A 21,767-nucleotide genomic window follows, 5' to 3' on the forward strand; every position below is an offset into this window, starting at 1 on the left:
CATCTTTTCCTTCTCCCTCTGGCCATCTTCTCCTTCCCCCTTTGTCCATCTCCTCCTATAGACCTTTTTTCTCCCCACGTTTACCGAGCGAGGTGGCGCAGTGGTTAGCACACTGGACTCGCATTCGGGAGAACGACGGTTCAATCCTGCGTCTGGCCATCCTGATTCAGGTTTTCCGTGATTTCCCTGAATCGCTCCAGGCGAATGCCGGGATGGTTCCTTTGAAAGGGCACGGCCGACTTCCTTCCCTGTCCTTCCCTGATCCGATGAGACCGATGACCTTGCTGTTTGGTCTCTTCCCCGAAACAATCCAACCCAACCCTCTCCCCACGTTATCACGCCAACTTTTGATTCTTATCCCCACAGTATTTATACTGAGGCAATATGCACATATACCGATGGCGGTAACATCGCGTACACAAGGTACAAAAGGGCAGTGCACTGGTGGAGCTGTCACTTGAACTCAGTTGATTTTTGTTAAAAGGTTTCCAACGTGATTGTGACCACACGACATGAATTAAGACTTTTGCCGAGGAATAGTAGTTGGACCTAGACCCATGGGACATTCCATATCGAAAATCGTTTGCGAATTCGGTATTCAAAGATCCACAGTGTCAAGAATGTGCCGAGAATACCAAATTACAGGCTTTCCCTCTCTCCATACACAACGTAATGGCTGACAGCCTTCACTTAGCGACTGAGAGCAGCGGCGTTTGTGTAGAGTTGTCAGTGGTGCCAGATAAGCAACACCGCGTGAAATAACCACAGAAATCAATGTCGGACGTACGACGAACACATCCGTTAAGACAGTGCGGGGAAATTTGGCGTTAATGAGATATGGCAGCAGACGGCCTAGGCGAGTGTCTCTGCTAGCTCTGGCTCATGGTGTCCCAGGTTCTATTCCCAGCAGGTTGGGGAATTTCTCTGTCCGAGGACTGGGTGTTTGTGTTGCTCTCGTCATTTCATCATCATCATCATTATAGTGTCAGTGGCTAGATTGGACTGTGTGAACATTGGACTGTGTGAACATTGGACTGTGTGAACATTGGACTGTGTGAACATTGGACTGTGTGAACATTGGACTGTGTGAACATTGGACTGTGTGAACATTGGACTGTGTGAACATTGGACTGTGTGAAAATTGGGACTTTGTACGGGCACTGATGACCCGTAGTTGAGCGCCCCTCAAACCAGTCATCATCATCATTCATTCCAGATGTTTAGACATTGGAGGAGCATATTCATGCTGCCTTTGACACTGTTCGCATGCAGCTTGGCCAGTGTGAACGTGTGACACATAACACGCTACGGCGCATAAAGGAGCGCACTGAGGCACATGGAAACCATTTTCAGCACATACTGTAACTGTGGCTGTGCGGTACATCACGTATTAGATCGCAGTCTCTGTAACAATGTATGACTGAATAAATGCTCTCTATCAGGGAAGCCATGCATTTCCAGACATAAGTTTATTAGACCTTTTTTGTTCCGTATCCTCTCACCATCAATGGATAGCATTTTGAAACGTACGATTTTTTACCCATTTTCATTTTCCTGACTACAGCGTCATCAGTCGCATTTTTGTCCAATTCTACAATGAAAAAGTTGCTGCCCCGCTCCTACACACGAGCTGGGGTGGGCGGTCGAGTTCAATATCGTTGGATGTGCCCCTCCAAGACGAACAGATTTTAAACTATAAATTATTTCTATCCGACGTGTAGTTTTCGATATAATTCAGTGCCTTCAGATAAACCGAACAGCCTGTATACACGATTCAGATGGACTCGGTGTGCCGTTGTCTTTTGTGAGCCAGCCAGCCGAAGTGGCCGTGCGGATGAAGGCGCTGCAGTCTGGAACCGCAAGACCGCTACGGTCGCAGATTCGAATCCTGCCTCGAGCATGGATGTTTGTGATGTCCTTAGGTTAGTTAGGTTTAACTAGTTCTAAGTTCTAGGGGACTAATGACCTCAAGCAGTTGAGTCCCATAGTGCTCAGAGCCATTTGAACAATTTTTTTTTTTTTTTTTTTTTTTGTGAGCCAGTTCTCCCAGCACCACCTCCACGCTGCGAGGCTAGGGCAATAATTTCATAATTTTTAATAAGAAACTCTATTCTCGACGTTGTATTCCTCTGACAAAACGCCACTGTGGCCGTGTAGCGCGAACTGCGACTTATGATAACAGGCAGTGCAGTCCGATTAATAGGTATGAAATAATCGTCCCTCCTGCCCTCGCACCGTCATTGGATAGCATTTTAAAACATACGATTTTCTACACATTTTAATTTTTCCGATTAAAGCGGCTATCTGTCGCGTAACTGAAAAAAATATTTCAGATAAAACTTAAGAATTTTTCCGTGGAATCCGAATTTGTAATTAAAAAATGGGGGTTCGCATTTAAGATTTCAAGGTAGACCTCCCTACAGCCCGCCCCCACATACGGGGTGGGGTATGGGTTGAGTTTGGTACCATTGGATGCTTCCCATCCCCGCACACCGTCCCCCGCCCCCCCCTCCCCCCCCTTCCCCCACCCAACACGGACAAATATTAATTATAATTTTTTTGTATCCAATGCGTTGTTTTCGAGATATTTCAATGTCTTCAGATAAATCGAACACACTGTGTAGTATGCTGGTGTCTATGTCAACTTTCAGGCTGCTGACTTACATCGTTGTCATTAGCAAATTAAGCTCTATAACAGAACTCCACTCGGTACTACCCGATTCTCACTAAACTAGCTGCTGCTGCGAGAGATGCTCCGAGCGTCTCTAGGGGAAGATTGGAGGCCAAGCGTCCTTTGGTGCTCCTAGTGAAGGCGGCTGCTTTCAGTTTTACGACCCATAAATACGGCCGGATTTAAGGCGAACGATTCGGGCTATCAAAATAAAAGGCGCCGGCTGTGGCGCGACCTGTGTCCGCAGAGTGGCTTTTAGCGCGCGCCGGAGCTCCTTGCAGGCAGCTAGGCCCGTTTTAAAGTTACGACGGTCGCGGGATACAGCGACCACAAGATTGAGACCTCTTGCTTCCGGATGTGACTGGATGAGTAAGTCTTCTCTCCAGTTAACCACGCATGAATACTCCACCAACAATTTTAATGAGCACAGTACAAGAATCTGTTGTCAGTATTGTTCAGCACAGGGTATAGAGAAAACCGAAGACAACAACTTAGTTACCAACTCGCCAGAAAAAATTTGAGATATCGTAACATGAGAGGTTTCATATGCCTCGGGAATGCCATTATATGTGATTTCAGCCAGTTACACCTCGTAAGTGCTTCGAATCGTTGAGTTTCAACCCAATCCTTGAAGCTGAAGAAAACTCTGTCTCTCTTTCTACAATATATATCACTAAGAAGGCGAATTATGACTGTGTCCAAAGTCGAGGCTAACAATTTCCCATCGCAATTTGTACTGTGCCAAAAGTCATAGAATACCTACTAACATCGTGTCGGACCTCCTTCCACCCAGCATAGTGGCTCGACGTGGCATGGCGTCAAAAAGCTGTTGAAGCCCCTGCAGAAATGTTGAGCCTGGCAGCCACAACAGCCGTCCATTTTTACGGAAGAGCTGCCGGTGCAGGAAACTGTGCTCAAACTGACCTCACAACTATGTCCCATAAATGTTCGTTGGGCTCTGTCAGACGATCTGGCTGGTCAAATCATTCGCTCGAATTGTCCACAATGTCCTTCAAACCATTTGCTAACAACAGTTGCATGGTGATATGGTGCACTGTCATCCTTAAAAAATCCATTGTAGTTTGGCTGAAAATGGTCTACAAGTAGCCGAACGTGAAAATTACCAGACAATGATAGGGTTATTTGGACCAGACGATCCAGCCCATTCATCGTAGACAATACCTACACCATTGTGTAGCCACTACTATCTTGCACACTTCCCTGTTATCAACTTGGGTCCACGGCTCCGTGGGATCCATCAGCTCTTACCAACTGAAATCGGGACTCATCTCCAGGCCACGGTTTTTCAGTAGTCTAAGGCCCAACCGATACGGTCACGAGACCAGGCGATGCGCAGCAGGCGATGTCGAGCTGTTAGCAGAGGCACTCGCGTTGGTCGTCTGCTGCCATAGCCCATTAACGGCAAATTTCCCCGCAGTGTCTTAACAGGTATATTCGCCGTACGTCCCACATTGATTTCACGCAGTGACAATTCTACACAGACCCGTTGCTCTCGATCGTTAACTGAAGGCCGTCGGCCACTGCGTTGTTCGTGGTGAGAGCTAATACACGAAATTTGGTATTCTCGGCACAATCTTGACACTGAGTATCTAGCAATATTGAATTCCCTAAACATTTCCAAACTGGAATGTCCCATGCGTGCAGCTCTAACTGACATGTGATTACATTTTCACGCAGTTTGGGTGCATAGATCTAGTGAAATCAGTACCAAGAACAACTACCTCTGGCCGTAATAACGGCCGTCATACGCCTGGGCATTGAGTCAAACAGAGCTTGGATGGCGTGTACAGGTACAGGTGGCCATGCAGCTTCAACACGATACCACAGTTCATCAAGAGTAGTGACTGGCGTACTGTGACGAGCCAGTTGCTCGTCCACCATTGACCAGACGTTTTCAGTTGGTGAGAGATCTGGAGAATGTGCTGGCCAGGGCTGCAGTCGAACATTTTCTGCATCCAGAAAGGCCCATACAGAACCTGCAACATACGGTCGTGTATTATCCTGCTGAAATGTAAGGTTTCACAGGGATAGAATGAAGGGTAGAGCCACGGGTCGTAACACATCTGAAATGTAACGTCCACTGTTCAAAGTGCCGTCAATGCGAACAAGAGGTGACCGAGACGTGTAACCAATGGCACCCCATACCATCACGCCTGGTGATGCGCCAGTATGGCGACGACGAATACACGCTTCCAATGTGCGTTCACCGCGATGTCGCCAAACACGGATGCGACCATCATGATGCTGTAAACAGAACCTGGATTCATCCGAAAAAATGACGTTTCGCCATTCGTGCATCCAGGTTCGTACACCATCGCAGGCGCTCCTGTCTGTGATGTAGCGTCAAGGGTAACCGCATCCATGGTCTCCGAGCTGATAGTCCATGCAGCTGCAAACGTCGTCGAACTGTTCGTGCAGATGGTTGTTGTCTTGCAAACGTCGCCATCTGTTGACTCAGGGATCGATACGTGGCTGCACGATTCGCTACAGCCATGCGGATAAGATGCCTGTCATCTCGACTGCTAGTGATACGAGGCCGTTGGGATCCAGCACGGCTTTCCGTATTACCCTCTTGAACCCACCGATTCCATATCCTGCTAACAGTCATTGGATCTCGAGCAACGCGAGCAGCAATGTCGCGATACGATAAACCGCAATCGCGTTAGGCTACAATCAGACCTTTATCAAAGTCGGAAACGTGATAGTATGCATTTCTCCTCCTTACATGAGGTATCACAACAACGTTTCACCAGGCAATGCCGGTCAACTACTGTTTGTGTATGAGAAATCGGTTGGAAACTTTCCTCATGTCAGCACGTTGTAGGTGTCGCCACCGGCGCCAACCTTGTGTGAATGGTCTGAAAAGCTAATCATTTGCATATCACAGCATGTTCTTCCTGTCGGTTAAATCTCGCGTCTGTAGTACGTCATCTTCGTGGTGTAGCAATTTTAATGGCCAGTAGTGTACAACTCCGCAAGCAAAGTCTGTTAATTTCCGTCATGCGGTCATAATCTCGTCGGAAACCTTTTCACATGAATCACCTAAGCACAAATGTCAGCTCCGCCAGTGCCTTGGCCGTTTGTACCTTGTGTACGTGATACTGCCACCATTTGGATATATGCATATGTGCATATAGCTATCCCATGATTTTTTTTGCTCAGTGTCTTAATCCTGTAATAGTGCTCGTACAAGCGTTATTTCTTAGCACACCACTAATTTATTTAGCATCCTCATCATAGTCAGTGCATATTCTAGCATTTCATCAGCTTGAGAGGTAACTCATCTCATCAGATGGAGGAGACTGGGAGGGGGGAGAGGTTGAAATTTAACTTGAAATTTGTCACAAGCACAAACTATTACCAAAATAGACGTTTACGTTAAGTGACAGTTTAAAATTTTTAGCACCACCGAATAAGTAATGCAACAGGGCGTCCTTCTGGTTCGTAAACACTTTTACTGTGATTCTTCTATGAACTTGATTTGTGAATGGATCTGTAACTATGCCATAGGATTTATTGTTGTTTCCACTTAGTAATAAATATAATTCACTCGAAGGTACTTAGAATGCAATATGTTATTCGGGTTCACAATCGCTAGAAGCAACTGCTTCGTTTTGAGCTCTTCCCTTGAGGTATTTCTCGGGATAATAATATAAATCTCAGACGCATATCCTTGCGTCGTTCTTGTTGTGGCTTCCTCAAAGTTCAGTGGGGATTTGTGTGGCGCTTTCGTGCCGACTGAACAAACTCGACCCGAAACGCAACTCTTCCCTGGACGTTTTCAGTTTCGTACCGCAAGCATTCCAAGCTGTCTGACAATAACTGAGAAAAGATTTACAAGAAAGATACCGAGCAGCGAAGTGTTCTAAGAATTCTCGCTTTTTACCTCTCTTTTTCTTTCAGTTGCTCGTTCCAGTGTTTATAACGATTTAAGTTACACATACAACCCAGGTGAATGCTGAACTACCAACATTATAGTTAAATGAAAACAGAATTTTTCGTGCATTTAAATTAGTCTTCTTGCACCGACTTGGGTTCGACTGTGTGCGAAGCGTAGATTCTCAGGAGGTATTCCAGAATTTCATGTCAATCTCTTCAGAACGTCGTCTATTGGAAAACAATTTAGTAGCATCTGCGTGAAGTGTGACAGTTAGTTTGCTATCGATATTGTTTGTCATTTCATTTACGCTGAAGAGCCAAAAGTTATGGAATACGCTCCTAATGTCGTATAAAACCTCCTTGTCCAGGCCCATCTAGCAACTTGGCTTGTCATGAGTCTGTCGGCGAAACGCTTCAAAGGTATCTCAGTCTGTGTCGTCTAGATAGCCTTTCCTAGTATCTTTATTGTTGCAAACAGAGAATGTGACACATGAATAGAAACTTCTGTTTCGCGAATATGTCAAAGACGATATATTACGTCACATCTGGCGAAACAGGCCGCAAAATAATTCGTTAAACGTGTTCAGAATTCTCTTCAAACGAAACCCTGACAATCTTTACTCTGTTATACGGTGAAATTTTACTGCCATGTCCTATGTTGTGGCGCTATTGTTATTGACTCTAGTACACTCCTCATTTAACGTGGTCCTTCAAATCGGTCGGCTATTAGCACGGGCTATTGTGCTCAGCCGTAGACAGTCACATTCCTTACTCAGAAGTAATAGGTCTTCCCTGGCGATTTGAGTGAACAGATGTCTAAAATTCTTCAGAATGATCCAATGTCCCCCGCTCAAATGTAGGATCCGCTTCAACGGGGGAGAAAGACAAAGAGACAGAGAGAGAGAGAGAGAGAGAGAGAAAGAGAGATGTCTGCCAAACCTCGCTTCTGACTCATGGCGCTAAGCACAAGAGATTAGTTTCGCTTGTCGGAACGCAGACTGACAGATGACACGTACGTACTCATCCTGTCTCATCAGGCTGAAGAGCATAGTGACAGAAAAGAGATAATCCACCAGACGCTCATTTAAGCCATTAATCCACCGACGATGTACTTCACCACAGATGCCAATGAACAGTCTAATACTCTTTCATAAATATGGATCCTTTCGGCCCGAAAGCCAATGATTATCCCTTCTTGTAGCTCAAATAAAATCTTCATTTACGTCTGACAGCAATGGACTAAATGGATACATGCAGCCTTGCAGACGTCTAAGGACCTTATTCGCTTTCTGATGCACATAAGATGACGTACGCTAAGAACTACGCGTTCTAGACATCAAATGTGGGAGGTAACACGGGCATTCGAAAAAAATTTTCCAGGGGAGGGAGGGGTAAAACCATTAAACATACTACATCCATATCCCCCACCTTTCCAATTAAAACAGGCTTACGAAGGGGAGACGCTCTTTCATGTGTCCTCTTCAACCTTGCATTAGAGAAAGTGGTTCGGGAGAGTAATTTACATCTATACAATGGTCTCCGATTCGAACACAGTGAAGTAAAGCTCCTGGCTTATGCAGATGATATAGTGTTGCTGAGTGAAACTGAAGAAGAACTGAAAGACATGTACAGACCTCTCAGGCACAGTGCCAGCAAAATCGGGCTTTTGATTAACCAAGAGGAAACCGAATATATGGAAATAGGTCGAGTCATAAACCCAAATCCTTACTTTGAAATCGATCAACATTCTAAATTCAGAAAAGTTCTCCAGTTTAAATACCTTGGATCACGTTTCAACAGTAAAAATATCATAACAATGGATATAAATGAAAGGATAGCCTCAGGGTCAAGATGTCTATACTCACTAAGCAACCCACTCAAAAGTAAAGCTTTGTCAGTCACCACAAAGATGAAGATATACAACACTATTATCTGCCCCATAGTACTATACGGTTCAGAAAGCTGGACTCTTACAAAGAATGAAAGAGAAAAACTGAATGTTTTCGAAATAAAACTAATGAGAAAAATCTGGGGACCTGTGTTGAAGAACGGCGCATGGAGAATTCGAAGGAACAATGAAATTTATCAGTTAATGAAGAAACCCACTATCATCCAGAAATTAAAAAGTAGGAGACTGCAATGGGTTGGACACGTGGCCAGAATGGAAAACAACAGGATCACCAAGAAACCATTTGAAGGAACTCTCCAGGCAACAAGACCATTGGGCCAACGTCGTACAAGGTGGAAAGATGACATAGAGGAGGACATCGCAGCATTAGGAATTTTCGCAGGGTGGAGAGAGTCTGCGAGAGATAGAAGGCGGTGGAACCAGATCGTTGATGCAGCGCGTGGTCTACAGGGCCTGTGATCGCTGAGAAGATGGATAGATTGGAGGGAGGGGTAGACTCTAAAACTACCATTTCTGATATTAATGAATGGTGGCGCTGAGAACTATAATGACCTAAAGCACATCATCGTCGATTATGCGATTGTAGTTTGTATTCATGATTCTGACATCTGTTGATCTTACGATGAGTCAGGCTTATCTGTCCTGCAGGCCCACATTGTATGTATGAACATTCACGAAAAGCTGTCTCGCCGGTTTCTCTGATATTCACTTAAATGTGAATTAACGACGGTGTCCGATTATGGTTCTCAGCGTCTAAATTGTTCAGTTTCGAGACATGTCATTCCCTAAGAACTGAATTTTTTAGATGACCTTATAACCTATTGTATCCCAGAAAATTGATGGTTGCTTGCCCACTCAGAAGATCAAAACTCTGAAGTCTAGATTCCATTCGAGCTGAACGGGTGCCCGCGTAGGGAGGGGGAGGGGGAGGCAAGTGACCTCTCTTGCTACCCCCCCTCCCCTCTCACCCACCTTGCTGACACCTACTATGGGAATGGGCACAATAAAGTGTTCGTCAGTGGAGATGTAAGAACCTCATCCGATGTGGCCCTCCTGTGAGCACTAGTAATTTGTGGCCCTACTTGCCTATAATGGCCGGCAGCAAAAATGTACGCGTCGTGGCGCTGCGTCGTATAACCGCGAGCAGCGTCCACCGTCGTACAGCTATCAAATCAGCACAAAAAGTAAAGCGTCCACAACGGTACGCCCGTCTCTGCCCGCACGAACCCTTCCTATGACTATTACAGCTCATCAGCCTCCCATTTACGGGCGGCAATTTAGAACTAGTTTTACTATGGGCGTAGCCTTGCGAAATAAACACTCTCTGTCATGTGGTCTCTGCCCCTCGCTGTTGTTACTGCTGGCGACTGGCTAATTATACTGGAAAAGTGGCTCATCGTGAGTCTGTAGCTTTGTACTGAACTATAGTTATTACTTTGTAACTGAGGATCCACAGAAAATAATTGTTGTATGCCGTCGATGTCGCTTTTCTCTTGTTTTCTATAGTATTTTGCCAAGTTTTCCGTAGAAAGCATACCAGTAATTTTCAACAGCTAGAGCACAAGTTTTCGACTTAGGATAAAATACCTCGTATCAACATGATGTATCTTGCCCCAGTAATGATGCATCACTTAACACAAAAGGAGGAAATTACGTAAGGACTTCGGAAAGTAATTCATGTCGTCTGAAGCTAAGAGCATTGTGCAACTTGAGTGGCAATTGTCTGAAGAGAGTACACGTCCTGGGTTTCATGAAAACACAGTTACACTGCGTTACGGATAACAAGCGCGTCACAATGTGGGAACGTACTCCAAAGTTTGACAGAGCGGCTCTTTCGGGCAAAACGTCTAAATGGCGCTCAGATTAATCGTGAAATTCTGGCGGTGTATGGACCAAAAACGCGCTGTCGCGGCCAGCTGTAGTTAAATCGTGCCAGTAGTTTCACCAAGGCAGCACAAACATGAATGTTTCTGGCAGGGAAAGTCATCGGCATCGGCCAAGGACGACAGTGTCCAGGGAATCGGCAACCTTAAAGAATATCTGCAGGGAGGGGCAGTGGGGGGGGGGGGGGGGGGGGGCGAGAGGATTTCCAACGATAAGGACGTTCACATAGCGATTCTGGAATGGCTCCGTGACCAAGGAGGAGATTTATATCGTCGAGGAACTGAACGATTGATTGAACGTTCCTATCATTCTATACAGAAACTTGATAACTATGTTGAAAAATACTGCCTTGTATCTGCGTCGCTTTGAAATGTATTGGAGCATTCAATAAAAGTAACTTGGCCTGCCGTAATAATATGTAACTTACTGTTTGATTGTCTGTTTCAGAGTCACTTAATATATTAAACTTAATACACTGAAGCGCCAAAGAAACAAGTATAGGCATGCGTAGTCAAATACAGAGACATGGAAATAGGCAGAATACGGAGCTGTGGGCGGCAACGTCTACTAAAACAACAAGTGTCTGGCGCAATTGTTTCATCGGTTACTGCTGCTACAGTGGCAGGCTATCAAGATTCAAATGAGCTTCAATGTGGTGCTATAGTCGGCGCACGAGCGATGGGACACAGCATCTCCAAGATAGCGATGAAGTGGGAATTTTTCCGTACGACCATTTCACGAGTGTACCCTGAATATCAGGAATCTGGGAAAACATCAAATCTTCAACATCGCTGCGGCCGGAAAAAGATCCTGCAAGAACGGGACCAACGACGACTGAAGAGAATCATTCAAAGTGACAGAAGTGCAAACCCTTCCGCAAATCGCTGCAGATTTCAGTGCTGGGCCATCAACAAGTGTCAGCGTGTGAACCATTCAACGAAGCATCATCGATATGGGCTTTCGGAGTCGAAGGCCCACTTGTGTACCCTTGATGACTGCACGACACAAAGCTTTACGCCTCGCCTGAGCCTGTCGACACCGACACTGGGCTGTTGACGACTGGAAACATGTTGCCTGATCGGACGAGTCTCCTTTCAAATTGTATCGAGCGGACAGTCGTGTACGGGTAGCCGCGCGGGATTAGCCGAGCGGTCTTGGGCGCTGCAGTCTTGGACTGTGCGGCTGATCCCAGCGAAGGTTCGAGTCCTCCCTCGGGCATGGGTGTGTGTGTGTTTGTCGTTAGGATAATTTAGCTTAAGTAGTGTGCCACACATTTGAACATTTGATTTCGTGTACGGCTATGGAGACAAGCTCATAAATACGGGGACCCTGCATGTCAGCAGGGGACTGTTCAAGCTGGTGGAGGCTCTGTAATGTTGTGGGGCGTGTGCAGTTGGAGTGATATGGGACACCTGATACATCTAGATACGATTCTGACATGTGACACGTACGTTCTCATCCTGTCTGATCACCTGCATCCATTCATGTCCATTTCGCATTCCGACGGACTTGGGAAATTCCACATGACAATGCTATACCCTACACGTCCATAATTGCTACAGAGTGTCACAAGGAACACTCTTCTGAGTTTAAACACTTCCGCTGCCCACCAAACACCCCAGACATGAATATTTCTGAGCACTTCGGGGATGCCTTGCAACGTGCTGTTCAGAAGAGATCTCCACCCCCTCGTACTGTTACGAATTTATGGACAGCCCTGCAAATTTCATGGTGTCAATTCCCTCCAGCACTAGTTCAGACATTAGTAGAGTTCAATGCCACATCGTGTTGCGGCACTTCTGCGTGCTCACGGGGGCTCTACACGATATTAGGCAGGTGTGCCACTTTCTATGGCTCTTCAGTATATCTTTCGAGGCACACGTTCCGGGTTCAGTCGCTGAAAGTGGTGTAAGTTTCAAATAACCTCTAATAAGCCTACATGTTTCGTTTAGCACTTTGTCAACTATTTTTGTGGATATGGATTTGTACCATACTGGGCAACTCGTACTCTGCAGCACTGTAACATGTTAATAGCGCCGTCGTTTCCAGGATTTGTGGTCGAGGGCCCTAAGAACTACCAGTAATCCTTGAAAAGGATATTATTCCTGGATTTCACCTTCATTCTCATATTCTCGCAGCGCTGCTTGTACGTCAGAGTGCGATCCAGATTTGACACAGCCTGGTTTTACGTTGTTACGTTAAAAGTAGACCGCGCAGTTGCCGCCGTGCGTGTGGACTAGGCGAGCTCCTCGCCTTCGGTAGTGTGCCCACTGGGCGATCTCTGATGTGGACTGAGTCGTTATCTTGAATCAGGAAGCGTCCAGCGGCCGGCTCTTCTCAGAAGGCATGCGCCTGGGGGCCATTCAGTGCCTGCTGGAGGCCTGCCAACAACTCTCCCTAAAGTAGATGTACCCGTCGCTTCTGTGACCTTATATCTAAAGCGAGAGATTCGGCTGCTTAGCTGACTCTCATTGATATTGTATTTTGTCTCTGCCGACATCGATGTCATTAGTATGGCCAGACGTTTTCTAAACACTCATACAAAGAACGCTTGGAGTTGTTCCTCGAATCCCTTGTTGCAGTTCGAAACTCTATTTTCTCGTTTTGCAGTTGAAATCAGTCTAAGAAATTATAGTCCACGTGGCACGTTAAACATACTTTTGACAGATTTCGCGGACGAACGAGCATGGATACCCGCTGTTTAAATAAATATGACCACCTCGGCTGTAAACAATAGCAAGGTTGTTTTGAGAAATTGCACAGTAAATTTTCAATAAAATCTCATAAATGAGGTATGTCAAGTATATCCGTTAAGATTTATTTATTCAGCTAAGTCACTGTTTTCAAATATCTCAAGAATAATGACAGACTTTTAAATATTGTACATTCATTCCAAAATTTTGTTAGTGGGTACTTAACATTGTTTACATGCAAACTGAATGCACTTAACATGGCATAGAATTGACGTACAACTGCTTACTTGTTGGGACAGTAAACGAAACGTTACTATGAAACCTCTCAACACAAATTTAAAACGTCCGAATTGTTACAGTTTATGATACTAAGATTTCCATTACCAGGATTTTCAGTAGTAATTATAGCTACTTCAGAAATTTAATCTATGTTAAACACGATATGTCGCCTTACTGTAGCACGTAAGCATGTTAAAGATGCCCCTTGACATACCTCCCATCAACGTGTCGCACAAATTCGCGTAAACAATGGTAAGGGACACAATATTGTTCACTTAAATGATTATTCACGTTTACCTGATTAGCAGTAGCTTTTTAGACCATTTGCGATCAGGAACGCATTCAAAATCTTTATCTGAGTCGTAGTTACGCACTCACCCTCGGATTTGTACTAAACGTGCCTGAAAAGCATTTGCCTCGCACGAACATCACACACGTTACTACTACTACTGGCGGCCATGTTTTTGACACTTACCACCGTTTACATGTACACATCCTGACAAAGTTTCCCTAGTTCAAAAATGGTTCAAATGGCTCTGAGCACTATGGAACCTAACTTCTAAGGTCATCAGTCCCCTAGAACTTAGAACTACTTAAACCTAACTAACGTAAGGACATCACACACATCCATGCCCGAGGCAGGATTCGAACCTGCGACCGTAGTGGTCACGCGGTTCCAGACTGCCGCGCCTAGAACCGCTCGGCCTTGCGTTACTGAGTATCTGAAATTAGAAACGGAGCTGCCATTTCTCAGTTTATCGTGGAACCACCTTCACCCGCCACGTTTTACGTGCAAGAACTCTGTTCCTCTTCGACTGTCACTTACCATTGCCTACAGCCTAGACCTTCACTCTCCATACCGCCACAGCAGATTTACTTGAAACCGGAAGCAGGTAGGACTGTAGGTGCTTACTTTATAAAGATCTGGTACAAGCGAATGACATATTGACAGCCAGGAAAGTTCTTTATGACCACGTGAGAGCCAAAATGGCTCTGAGCACTATGGGACAACATCTGAGGTCATCAGTCCCCTAGAACTTAGAACTACTAAAACCCAACTAACCTAAGGATATCACACACATCCATGCCCGAGGCAGGATTCGAACCTGAGACCGTAGCGGTCGCGCAGCTCCAGACTGAAGCGCCTAGATCTGCCTGAGAGCCAACCAGCATGTCTCTGGATAACGCGTGTGGTATTTAAACTTTGCATCTCCCGAGAGTCCTACAAACGGGCGAAGGCTATCGAGTATTTTCGATATTCTAGCTGCGTCTGTTCCAAACTTGAAATGCCTCCCTGCGTGCCTCCTGTTCGCCGTGACTAAGAGTCTCTTAATGCTACAGCATTTGGAACCTTACAAGCACAGCAGTTTCTTCGTCTGGTGCAAGTCTTTTAATTGGACGCTACTTCGGCTACTTGCTTGTCCTTAATCGGTTCTAATTATCCAACTCCGGTTAAAGTGGACCTACAGTTTAGAGCGTAATTCGAACCACGTGTCGTTCCTCGTGATACCTCACATCGTTTAGAACTGAAGGCTAGGTTAAAAGCAGACTAAAAATTTCCGTGGTCCGACGTGAGCTCGATCTCGCGACCTCTCGGTTTCCAGTCTTGTACTTCACCGCTATACCGCCACGCCTCATTAAGCATATTATAGCTGTTATCACTGGCTAATGACGTTAACACGTCGTACGGGAGAGGGCGGAAAACGTATGCACTAACCACACTTCCATAACTACATCCCGTTTGGAACTATCTACGACCAGACGGATTTTCGGCAAACAGCATGTACTTAACGTCGGTATTGAAAGTACTGCAACGGCTTTATATTTCCAAAGGCTCTTTTTACGGGAGAATCTCTAATAAGCAGATGTATGTATCAAGATTAAGTTTCTTGAAATTCGCCTCGACAGATCTCTGTAGAATACTCAGTTTTACGTTTAGTGAATGTCAGAGAAAGCATTCTCCGTAGGACCCAAGGTGATTACCCAGAGTAATTGAATTTATATTCTGAACTGAGACGGTTAAAAGAATGTTTCTTTCTTTTTTCTACGTGACATATTTTCACATTTAGCAATGCCTTGGTACGTCAAAAAAAGGCCGGGTTTACTTTGGTTCCGATTCCTCTTTAAATTCTTAAGGTCGAGCCGATTTACTATCGCCCGAAGACAAGCACCTCCAGTAGGATCATGCCGAGAAAAGCACTTTGAGGTTGGTTACCTGAGAAACAGATCACCCAGCTAGACAAGACAAGAGTATTGCTGCTTTGTTTTCGGTGATAACCCTGAAGATATATATATATATATCTTGTTAATACCCTCCACGCCTTCCCCAAAATAGCTAATGTTTCCAATCTGCTTGTTATGATATCGCCAGAACATTGACATTCTTGCCTTTCTTCCGCCCTATAACGTTTCAGTTTGAAACGGTACCATCTCGCGAATTCATATATACAAACTATTGCCATGAATACACTCACTTTTACCACTCAGATGGAATCCTACAATTATCCAGTAATCGACCCGCAAGCCACTGGAGTATTAAAATGGTTCATCTCGTGGTCTGGTATCTGGCGTCTTCTGTTGTCATACTGAACTAGAAACCTGCCTTTTAAACTAGGTGTTCGTTGATTAAAAACGCTTTTTAGATAAGTAAAATACTCTTGCACTGGGGAATCTCTACTCTAATATTATAAAATATCTCGGAGAGAACGATCTGTTAACACACAACCAGGGCGGATTCAGAAAATATCGTTTTTGTGAAGCACAACTGGCTCTTTATTCACACGCGGTAATGATTGCTATCGACAGTTGATTTTATATTTCTAGATTTGCAGAAGGCTTTAGACACCGTTACCCACAAGCAGCTTCTAGTCAAATTTTGCGCTTATGAAACACTGCCTCATTTTTGCCACTGGATTCATAACTTGTTATGTTCGTAGTAACTGACGGAAAGTCATCGAAGTGGTATCTGACGTTCTCCAAGGAAATGTTACAGTCTCTCTATCTTTCTTAATCTATATAAACGGTTTAGGAGACAATGTAAGCAGCCATCTAGGAATGTTTGCACAAATGCTGTCGTTTAGCGTCGAGTAAAGTCATCAGAAGATCAATACGAATTTCAAAAGATTTAGTCGAGATCTGTACCTGACGCAGTTGACCCTGAACAATTATAAGTGAGATATTCCAAATCAGTACTACATAATCCGTTAAATTTCACTTACACGATAAATTACACAAATTTGAATGTAGTTGATTCAACTAAATACCTAATTATTAAACTTAATTACAACTTATATAGGAACCGTCTCATAGGAAATATTGTGGGAAAGGTGAACCAAAGACAGCGCTTTATTGGCAAATACTTAGAAGATGGAACAACTCTACTAAAGAAATTGCCTACACTATGCTTGTTCGTCCTTTTCTTGCTTTCTGCTGCGTGTTATGGGATACTTACCAGATAATACTGGCAGAATACGCCGAGAAAGGTAAGGAAGGGCAGCTGGTTTCGTACTGTCGCGAAGCAGAGAAGACAGTGTCACGCATATGACACGCGACTTGGGGTGGCCATAAGTAAAACCAAGGCGTTTTTCGGCGTGGCTTGATCTTTTCACGTAATCTCAATCACCAAATTTCTCATCCCAATGCGAAAATTAGAGAAACCAGGGCTCGTACAGAGAGATTTAGGTGTTCACTTTTATCACGCGCTATTCGATAGTGGAACGGTCGAAGAAGATGTACACCAGCGCCTGCAGAAGCCTCACTGGAGTCCAGAATCGGCATCAACAGACGCGGCACCGCCTGTGGAAGGCGGCCTTGAGCTCAACGCGTGCCGAACGCCAGTCTGCGAACGCGGTCGGCTGGGCAGGCGCAGCTGCCTGTGTTTTGACACCCCGATCTCCCTCACCCTAAATCTGCCCGAATTTATGGCTCGTAAAACTGGGAGGGCGCCGTCCTCTGGCGCAGAAGCGGCCGTGGAGGTTAGTCTTCGATTGGGTCATCGCCTCCGTTGAGTCAACCATTTGCCAAAACTGTGTTGGCGCTTGCACCAAGAGGAGCCAGCTCGGAATGAATCCTTCATTTGTAGCACTAGTGCCAGTCAAGCAGTGTGAATGGTGCTGGAAATAGCGCACTTAACAAACACGGTTCCGGGCCGCGCATTCGAGAGGGACGAGCACCGTATCATACAGATTTAGGTATCCCAAAATCACCTCTGACGATTACTGCAAAAACTTTCTTAGAAACGCCTAAGCCGCATCCTATCAACACCCTCCTCGAACGTTTTTAATGGCTGCCGACGAGGCGAGAAACTAGAATCTCGCAGCCTGTCTATCGCAGAAAGCTATTTTAAAGTCGCGCCTGTGAATTTATATTCGTGTAATATATCGAGTCCTCCCCACCCAACGAGTTCCTGAAGTTGAAACTCTGCGTGTAAACTATTTTGTATGCACGGATGTTTTCTTTCAGTTCATATGCGTGTTGGTACCTCATCTACAGTTGTCGCCATTAAACGATCGATTATCCACAAAGTATGGCTCGGTGGTTCACGGATAATTGCCTGAACTCCACTCCAAAGGTCTAGGGTTCGATCCAACCACATAGTAGTTAGGAGTCATGAAAATCTGTAGCTCGCAGCTCCGGCTTTTTCGGTAAGTTAGTTCAAACATCGGAGGAAGCGAAATCACCTCCAATAAAGCACTCTGGAGTTCAGATCAACGTTGATGACAAATTCATTTATAAGTTTTAACATTTGTCTTTATTACTAACTAAATATATTTTCGTCAACGGCCTTGCCACAGTGGTAACACCGGTTCCCATCAGATCACCGAAGTTAAGAGCTGTCGGGCTGGGCTAGCAGTTGGATGGGTGACCATCCGGTCTGCCGATCGCTGTTGGCAAACGGGGTGCACTCAGCCCTTGTGAGGAACTACTTGATTGAGAAGTAGCGGCTCCGGTCTCGGAAACTGACATACGGCCGGGAGAGCGGTGTGCTGACCACATGCCCCTCTCTATCCGCATCCAGTGATGCCTGTGGTATGAGGATGACACGGCGGCCGGTCGGTACCGTTGGGCCTTCATGGCCTGTTCGGGAGGAGAGGAGAAATGCATTTTCTCTAATATCGAAACTGATGGTATTGGATGGGCAACTGCAAGCACTTTCGAACAATTCATGTACTACAAAGTGTGGTGCATAAATGCAGAGTTTGAAGTGAGATTTACGTATATTTAACCTATGCTACCGCTTATTTCTATATTTCAGATTTTCTTTTCAGCCCGAACGTTACGTAAACCTAATTCTTTGATACGGTATGTAATTCAGATTCACATATAACGCATCAAACATATGCTAGTTAATTAAACTACGTTTATGTACCTAACGGAAGCGCCATAGCTTTGTTAAACAAGATCAGATATTATACTTGAATTATTTTTCTCTTTTAAGATAGGTATACCTTTCTTGAAGTGAGATTATTCAGTAAAACTCACATCACCGTAACTTAGTTGAGTAAATGATAGACCAGCAGTTATAATGTCCGATGCTGCCTCTATTTCTTGGCATTTCCACTTTCCCAGGCCTTTCTCTGAGCAACTAACACCTTCATTCTGATTCCACTATACGTCCATCCATTACTAGGATCATAAGCTCGTTCTCATGTCGAAGAAGGAAAAGATGATACCACATCGAACACGGCTACGTCTAATAAAGAATTATACCTTTCAAAAAACTTTACCTCAAAGTATTAATCTTCGAAATCATTAATAAGTTATTTGCTTGTTGTTTTGCGTAAAAGGTAGATCACAGGCAGTAAAGAGTACGGGTCACATGGTAATAAATTGCCACGCAATATTTTCCACGGTGCCATAAAGATTCATGCCCATACTTTTGTCGTGACGCCTAAGTTAACACGACGCCTGGAAAGCTTGTAAGAGTGTTGCAGGGTAGGTTGTGCTGATAAATAATTGTTCAGAAAAAAAATTCGGTACGTTGTCCCGTTTCCGAGTGAATTAGAGTTGAAATTAGCCAATGAAGCCGTTGAGTGCTCCAATTGAAACGGCCCGCAAGATACAATTAACATCAGGTGTTCTCATAGCGCAGATGACAGCACACGAGACTACGGTACTTGGGTCGGTTTCTATCCTTACTACCGTTCCATGTCCAATTTTTGTATCGCTCTCTTGCTCATATTTAGGAATCCAAGCGAAGAACACGTTTGTCGCTATTGCGTCTGTGGCGGGCCACTTGAATTTGCTAACTTCGATGTTAACTAGTTTGAAAACGGCGTAATACATCGATTTTTTTTCTTAAGGATTATTTCTCAGCATAACCTAACCTGAAACACCCTTACAAGCTTTTCAGACGGTTTCTGACCGCACTGTATGTATGTTCCTATTAATACAGTATCTGTATTATTGTTTGTCACAATCTTCACCCATTTATTAAATATTCATGTCACAGTTTAGGTGAGGACTTTAGAAAGAAAAGGGTAAAGGAAGTTATGTCTTCTTCTTCCTTCTCCTGCTGCTTCTCCCCAGTTCAGGTGGAACGTAATTTCCTACAGTGTGCAATTTCTTATTTTTCACAACTGCTATAATAGTTTCAAAGTAGCTAGCCAGATGGTTGTCACCACAGCCACACGCTGGAGGATCGTCTTGCGCCCAGGTGGTCTTGTTTCAGTAGAGCTGATTTACACACCTGTGGAACCTGACCGCGCTTGTGTGGCTTCGCGGGCAGGCCTGTTGCTTTCAGCTGACCCCATTACTGCCAATGCGTTGCTTCCTCAACGACGACACGCGGTACTTTCTGAGAGCACGCATTGTAACCTTGACTTATGCTTTCTATGCAAGTTCTTAGAGGAGATGATTTGCCATTACCTCCCGCAAACCTTCTATGAGATGTTACGTGTGTATGTCTGTCGTGTGAATGACTGCAACGAATATTGATACAGTGTTGTGCTGGGTTTGTTATGAATGAAGGGAAGGGAGAGGGTGAAACTCAGTAATGGCACTTATCCTACTCCTCTCGAAAAGGACCAAGATGCCGCCGAGCTTAACCTTCCTATCCGACAGGCGGATCACCGATAACTCTCAATTTATGAGAGCTTAGGAATTTATTCTAGGATACTGGCGCAAAGACTGTTGATCAGAAGCTTTACGCCACCGCCTCTCCTTCCCTTACCGGCCAAAGCAGGCCGGTGTGGCCGTGCGGTTCTAGACGCTGCAGTCTGGAGCCGAGCGACCGCTACGGTCGCAGGTTCGAATCCTGCCTCGGGCATGGATGTGTGTGCTGTCCTTAGGTTAGTTAGGTTTAATTAGTTCTAAGTTCTAGGCGACTGATGACCTCAGAAGTTAAGTTGCATAGTGCTCAGAGCCATTTGAACCATTTTACCGGCCAAATACTGGTCTTGAATATTTCATCCAGCACAAGGATTCGAACCAACTTACCTCCGAGTGGAGCGCCATTACATAGCGGTGCGTTAGCGGCCTCGGCTATGGAGGCAGGTTAGAACTTTGCAGTGTTAAATAATTTTTCGGGTTGGTGACCTCTCTCCTCCTCCTACAATGTACTATCCGGTACGAATCCGAACCAACATAGAAGCCGCTGCAATTAGGACCATGGAGTAGGAAGCAGGACGAAGGTGACTTTAGTTTCGTTTTGGAAATCCTGATTTAGCTTCTCTATGGTTCACATAAACCAATTCGAAAAAGCCTCTGTGGTATCTGCAACGAAGCCAGTGCTGATACCAAACAACTGTTCTGCATTCTGGCTTATGCGAACTAGCAAGAATCTCTGCTTAAAGATCAGCGTTATAAACGACTTGAATTACTCAAAAAAGCCAGCAACAGCTGAATCCCGCCTCTCACAGATTCATGAAATAGTCTGTAGCAATACCAAAGGGACGGAAGGGGCGTGCAACTACGAACGTGTGGGACAATGACAGCGGTGAGTGCATCACAGTTCTCGAAACGATTTTATCTGCTGTGATAGGACACATTCAATGAAACATGGACTATCTCATCTGATTAACACAAATGCTGTCCGCCCCTGGTAGCTGAGTGGTCAGCGTGACAGACTGTCAGTCCTAAGGGCCCGGGTTCGATTCCCGGCTGGGTCGGAGATTTTCTCCGCTCAGGGACTGGGTGTTGTGTTGTCCTAATCATCATCATTTCATCCTCATCGACGCACAGGTCGCCGAAGTGGCGTCAACTCGAAAGACGTGCACCAAGCGAGCGGTCTACCCGACGGGAGGCCCTAGCCATACGACATTTCATTTTCAACACAAATGCTCGTCGGGTACGGCTGTCACGGCCGGGTTCGCCTGTTGTTTAGGCTACACCTCTAGGCACTCCGTACAGTTCCTGGCAAATCCAAAATTGCATTCGTAAAACTGTACTGTTATATATGTTATAGTACTATGATGGGACTTGACAACTTGCC

At 45.1% G+C, this 21,767-nt stretch overlaps 1 protein-coding gene and 1 pseudogene across 1 annotated transcript in view; both read left to right on the forward strand.

Moving 5' to 3' along the window:
• LOC124795292 (protein patched) overlaps positions 1-21,767 on the forward strand; it is a 149,013-nt gene that overhangs the window by 12,562 nt on the left and 114,684 nt on the right. The window lies entirely within an intron of this gene.
• LOC124796846 lies at positions 18,111-18,228 on the forward strand (annotated as a pseudogene).

This window comes from Schistocerca piceifrons, chromosome 4 (genome assembly GCF_021461385.2).
Source record: "Schistocerca piceifrons isolate TAMUIC-IGC-003096 chromosome 4, iqSchPice1.1, whole genome shotgun sequence".
Taxonomy (NCBI): domain Eukaryota; kingdom Metazoa; phylum Arthropoda; class Insecta; order Orthoptera; family Acrididae; genus Schistocerca; species Schistocerca piceifrons.